This window comes from Siphateles boraxobius, unplaced genomic scaffold (genome assembly GCF_051911475.1).
Source record: "Siphateles boraxobius isolate OS27281-9 unplaced genomic scaffold, OSU_SipBor_1 25, whole genome shotgun sequence".
Classification (NCBI taxonomy): domain Eukaryota; kingdom Metazoa; phylum Chordata; class Actinopteri; order Cypriniformes; family Leuciscidae; genus Siphateles; species Siphateles boraxobius.
In genome coordinates, this window is record NW_027508866.1 from 38,251,501 (window position 1) to 38,257,500 (window position 6,000).

Here is a 6,000-nt window from a genome sequence, read left to right on the forward strand (position 1 = left end):
TACACTGAGCAGTTGATCCGCGAATCCACGCGTGCCGAACCGCGGTTCTGGCCCGTACGCATCACGATCGCCTGCGACCCGTTCCACAGTCTCGACCATAAATATAACTGAGGATTTATGTCCACAGCGTAACTATAACGATATCGACACAGAGGAACGATATCAGTGGATTCACGTTTAGAGCGATCGGTGGACGATAAAAACACTGACAGCCAATCAGAATCCATCCTGCTTTAACGAGCTCCAGTTTTTAAAGAGACAGACGTCAAAAATGCAGAATAAAGAAAATTATATTTTGACTGATATAGTTATAGTTCTTGTTTCGCAAAGTTTTAAGCTAATATGATTAAATTATCAAGAATATATAATAATAATAATTTAAAAATAAATGAATATCGGTTATTTATCAGATTTATTTATTAGGGCACTAATAAACTGCAGACATAAACTGTGTTTTTCATGCATCTGTCAATTTTGTGATTTTGGCCTTTTCGTAGTGTTTCTTCAGACCAGTGGAAAGAAAACACCCAAAATACACTTCTATCTGTATCTTTTACAGCACTTTATCTATTTGCGTTTGTATATTTCAGTGTTTATTTTCTCCAAAAGAGTTTTTCCTCCTACATTGAGCCAGAAATCTGCACTTCAGTGACACACAACAAACTTTCCACGTTTATTCTTATCTATATTCTAAAGGTTTTTACAGAGGGGTTGTTCATATATAATTTTCCTGATTTTATACATATTATTCCTAAAATATTTAAAAAATTTTGGCTGAGGTTATCATCTGATAAATAGAGATCCAAAATCCCCTGTGTAAAAACCTTTGACTAATATAATAAAAAAATGAAACAAGGCTTTTTTAAACTGACTAGATCCAATGTTCAGATTTTATGCAAACTAATGATTTTTTAATTAGATAACACTCCATTTACATATTTAAACAACATTTCAGAAAACATGTAATAGAAAAAATGTTTGCAATTACCAGTGTATTCAATCAACTGGTGAAGTATGGTGATATATATTAGTCATTTTAATTAAAAACATTTATTAAATAAATAAAAATATTTATAAATATTATTTATTTATTTAAAAATAATTTAAAAAAACAAATAAATACAAATTTACAAAAACAAAAAAGTATCTATTAAATTCGATAAATAAATGTATTTATCAAATTAAATACATTTTATTTATTTAAAAATACATGAAATTACTAAAAGTAGAATTAAAATAAAAAGGTTAAATGGTAAATAAAAATTAGTTTGCTTATTTCATTGTTATTTATATATCCATTGAGTAATGCTCTAAGTCGAATAGAGTTTCAGTTTCACTGTACCTGTGTGTGTAATGATAATAGAGATGATTCTATTCTAGTAGCTGAATAATCAATGCTGATGATGTCACCGGATGAGCTCACCTGTGCGTGTGTGTGTGTTTGGGGGTTAAAGGCCTAATAAAAGCTTTAACTGGTTTTAAAGTGAGTGTGTTCGAGACTTTCGGTTTCCTGTGCTCTGGAAAGCCCCGCCGATCGATGACCTTCATCTACAGCGTTTGAAGAAGTCTTAAAGGTGACAATCTTCCAGCGGCGTCTGATAGGGCGCGGGTCACATGACATCAACACACACTAATAACTCTGTAAAGATCATTGTGAAAGCAGAAGGAAACACCCCTGGACGAGTTCCAGCAGTTTCGCAAACACCTCCAGATCAGCCTCGAAAATAATTCATTTGGGGAAATATTTACGCTTTTACGTGTGTATTTACTCGTTTTGAATTTACGAATCGGATTTTGTACAAGTGAATTGTGCTGTGCATTTATGCGTTTTGTAAATTTATTATTTTTTAGGCTGATCTGGCTCCATACCCGAGCCCCTGATCGTGTGTGTGTGTGTGTGTGTGTGTGTGTGTGTGTGTGTGTGTGTGTGTGTGTGTGTGTGTGTGTCCATGTCCATGTCCATCTTACACTCAGATCCGTGTGTGTGTCTATGTCCATCTTACAGTCAGATCCGCGTGTGTGTGCGCGCGCGCCCGCGTGTGTGTGTCCATCTTACACTCAGATCCGTGTGTGTGTGTGTGTGTGTGTGTGTGTGTTTGTCAGTGTACATCTTACACTCAGGTGTGTGTATGTGTGTCCGTGTAAATCTTACACTCAGGTCCAGGGCCGGATTAACCATTAGGGCAACTGGGCACTTCCCCAGGGGCCCACGACATCTAAGGGGCCCTGGGTACCAGGGGCGGAGTGGCAATCGGGAGAGTCGGGAGTTTCCCCGGTGGGCCGGTAGTGTTTCGAGGCCACGAGGCCCGGTCTGATAAAATGTATTCATTGCAAGTTCGCCATGCGCAATTGTGGCGCAAGCGAGGGGAAGAAAACAAATATTTTAGATAGCGGAGCGTATATTTGCACTAAGTGCTTGTCTTTTTAGCAAAACGACGCCCTTCACGGAATAACTACAGTGGCGCAGGTCGTAGCGCGTGAAGTGCTAGAAAGCAGCTTTTGATGCGCTCGACCCGAGTTCGAATCCGCCTTTTGCCGAACTCTCTCTTCTCCCTTTTCCCAACACATATGAGATGTAAAATGTATAACCTTCCCTAACATAAAGGTCTCCAGCGTTATATTTTGCCAACGAACAAAAATCGAAACCATGATATGGCTTTGTGCCTTTATAAAACAGCACAAGACTTTAAGAATAGGCATCCTGTTTGTGCTGCGTGATTTAAAGAAAGGTGCGCTCTTTGAACAGCATGGTTATCTGGTGTTTTCTCCTAAATAAAAGCTCAAGGGTTTATTTCTTGCAAGTGAAGAAATTAGGACAAAAGTATTTTAATTTTCCTGTATTATAGTGTAATGTAGACTAAAATATACTTTTGAAATATTCATTTTCACTTATATAGTAGCCTACATTTATAGGCTATATGGATTTTACGTCATAGGAATAATTATATAAATCATTATTACATTATTATAATAATTGTTTGGCATTCTAAAACACCATTGATAATGTAATGTAGACAGTGACTCTCATAACTAAAAAGATGTTTGAGCCCTCTTTATTTTCCTGGTACAAATCAATGCTTTTTCTTTGTTCAACGAGCAGTTCATGTGTTGAAGCTCTTAATTTTGATCTCTCAGAGAGCACGAGATTGATGCATTTAACCTTAAAATGTACAACATTTTCTTGCGGGGGAGCACGCCCCCGAACCCCCCTAGAGGCACAGAGGTCCACCCAACATAGTTTTACAAATTCCTATGGGAAAGAACAACCATTTATGAACTTTACTCCAGCATAGTACAACAAGATTCCTTTTAAGTCAGTTAAACTGTAAATGCCATATTAAAATGTCCTTGGACAAAATATACATTTGGCCTGCCTAAGGGGGGGCGGCGGGGGCCTACAAGACATTGTGCCCCTGAACTCTTAATCCGGCCCTGCTCAGGTCCGTGTGTGTGTGTGTTTGTCAGTGTACATCTTACACTCAGGTCCGTGTGTGTGTGTGTGTGTGTGTGTGTGTGTGTGTGTTTGTCAGTGTACATCTTACACTCAGGTCCGTGTGTGTGTGTGTGTGTGTGTGTGTGTGTGTGTGTTTGTCAGTGTACATCTTACACTCAGGTCCGTGTGTGTGTGTGTGTGTGTGTGTGTGTGTGTGTGTTTGTCAGTGTACATCTTACACTCAGGTCCGTGTGTGTGTATTTGTGTCCGTGTATATCTTACACTCAGGTGTGTGTGTGTGTGTGTGTGTGTGTGTGTGTGTGTGTGTGTGTGTGTGTGTGTGTCCATGTCAATCTTACACTCCGCGCGCGCGTGTGTGTGTCCATGTTCATCTTACACTCAGATCCGCGTGTGTGTGCGCGCGCGCCCGCGTGTGTGTCCATCTTACACTCAGATCCGTGTGTGTGTGTGTGTGTGTGTGTGTGTGTGTGTGTGTGTGTGTGTGTGTGTGTGTGTGTGTGTGTGTGTGTGTGTGTGTGTACATCTTACACTCAGGTCCGTGTGTGTGTGTCTGTGTGTCGTGACTTGATTCCCTCATCCAGCTGGAGTTCGTCTCTCTCGATGTGTGTGTGTGTGTGTGTCGTGACTCGATGTCCTCGTCCAGCTGGAGTTCGTCTCTCTCGAAGTGTGTGTGTGTGTGTGTGTGTGTGTGTGTTTGCTTTGGCCTTAGAGTTTGTGTCAGACAGTCATATTCCTCCTGAAAGAATCTGCGCGCACACACACACACAAACACACACACACACACACACACACACACACACACACACACACACACAGATTTGTGGCAGTGAAGCTGATGTTTGTCAGGTGTGTCGTGAAGAAATAAAGCATCTGGGAGTTTTTCTCACTGAACTGGGAAAGAAATACGGTGTTGAAACAGTTGCTAGTAGATTTCACAAAGAAATGGCAAGAAACGCAAAATATGATCCAAGAGCTTTTCTTTTTTTTATTACAGCAATTTTCTCATTCCAACACATTTGGACGGGACCCAAAATCCTTTACATCAAATACAATCAACAACTGAATACATTCGCTGAAAATAAATAAATATAAAATAAATAAAAAAACAGAAATTACATCCACAACGAATCTACATGCACCGATGACACGTTTTTCTCAATGTCATAATCATTTAACATTCACAAACAAGTATTCATTACTTCAATGAGCTCATCGTTTCTGCCTTTAATTATTACTTTGTTAAATTAATAAATGTTTAGCTAACTGTGATTTGTATCATTTCTGAAATGCATAAGTGAGACGGTTTCCTCTGATAATAGATCACTGTAAACTGTAATGAGGACTCGTGGATCTTCTGTAAAGCTGCTTTATAATGATGTGTATTGTGAAAAGCGCTGGAATTGAAACTGTAGGCAAGGCAAGTTTATTTATAAAGCACATTTCATACACTGGCAACTCAAAGAGCTTTGCATAGAAAATAAGCACAAGATAAAAGCAAGGAAAATTAAAACAGTTATTAAAGGAATTAAGAGAGATAAATGATACAGTTATGTAATGAATTAGAGTAATATGAATTAAAGTAGTAAAAAGATGATACATAAACTCATAGTAGCGACCATTAAATAAAAGAAAGGGCAGAAAAGACATCGGCTGAGAAACAACCCAATAAAAGAGTAAATAATGAAACCAGAACCGTAATAAAGCCCTTCACACACTTCTACAAACAACACTTATATACTTAATATTCAGCCGGTAGATTACGTACCAAATCCACCTATTGGTTTTGGCTTCTTATATAATTTTTATTTATTTATTATTAACTATATTCAATAGAAACCAGGGGATGGTATATTTGAGTCCAGAATATCTCATTCCCTATATGGGTATTTATAATCAAACTATTACTTCTTTAATTCCTTATTTCCTTCGTAACCCAATAATTCTCAAGACTTCCTTCTGTTAATTATGATGATTATAGATCTGATCGTACTGGAGGAATCCGGTCTAGAACCAGTTTCTCGACTGTCCTGTAAGTTTCACTGTTAAGCTCTCGATTTCACACACTATTCCCAATCAATCAACCAACCAATCAACCAATCAATCAACCAATCAACCAATCAACCAATCTACCAATAAACCAATCAATCAACCAACCAAACAAACAAACAAACAAACAATCAATCAATCAACCAATCAAACAATCAACCAATCAAACACTCAATCAACCAACCAACCAATCATTCAATCAATCAAACACTCAATCAACCAACCAACCAATCATTCAATCAATCAAACACTCAATATATCAACCAATCAATCATTCAATCAATCAATCAAACAATCAACCAATCAACCAAACAAACAATCAACCAATCAATCAACCAATCAATCAATCAATCAATCAATCAATAAATCAACCAACCAATCAACCAACCAATCAACCAACCAATCAATCAACCAATCAACCAATCAATCAATCAACCAATCAATCAATCAATCAATCGAATCAATCTACCAGCCAATCATTCAATCATTCATTCATTCAT

General features: G+C 37.8%; 2 protein-coding genes across 2 annotated transcripts in view; one reads left to right on the forward strand and one right to left on the reverse strand.

Moving 5' to 3' along the window:
- The window catches only part of mpzl1l (myelin protein zero-like 1 like), a 336,259-nt gene that overhangs the window by 223,243 nt on the left and 107,016 nt on the right, over nucleotides 1–6,000 (reverse strand). The gene's annotated exons all lie outside the window — the stretch shown is intronic.
- emsy (EMSY transcriptional repressor, BRCA2 interacting) overlaps nucleotides 1–6,000 on the forward strand; it is a 68,525-nt gene that overhangs the window by 35,798 nt on the left and 26,727 nt on the right. The window lies entirely within an intron of this gene.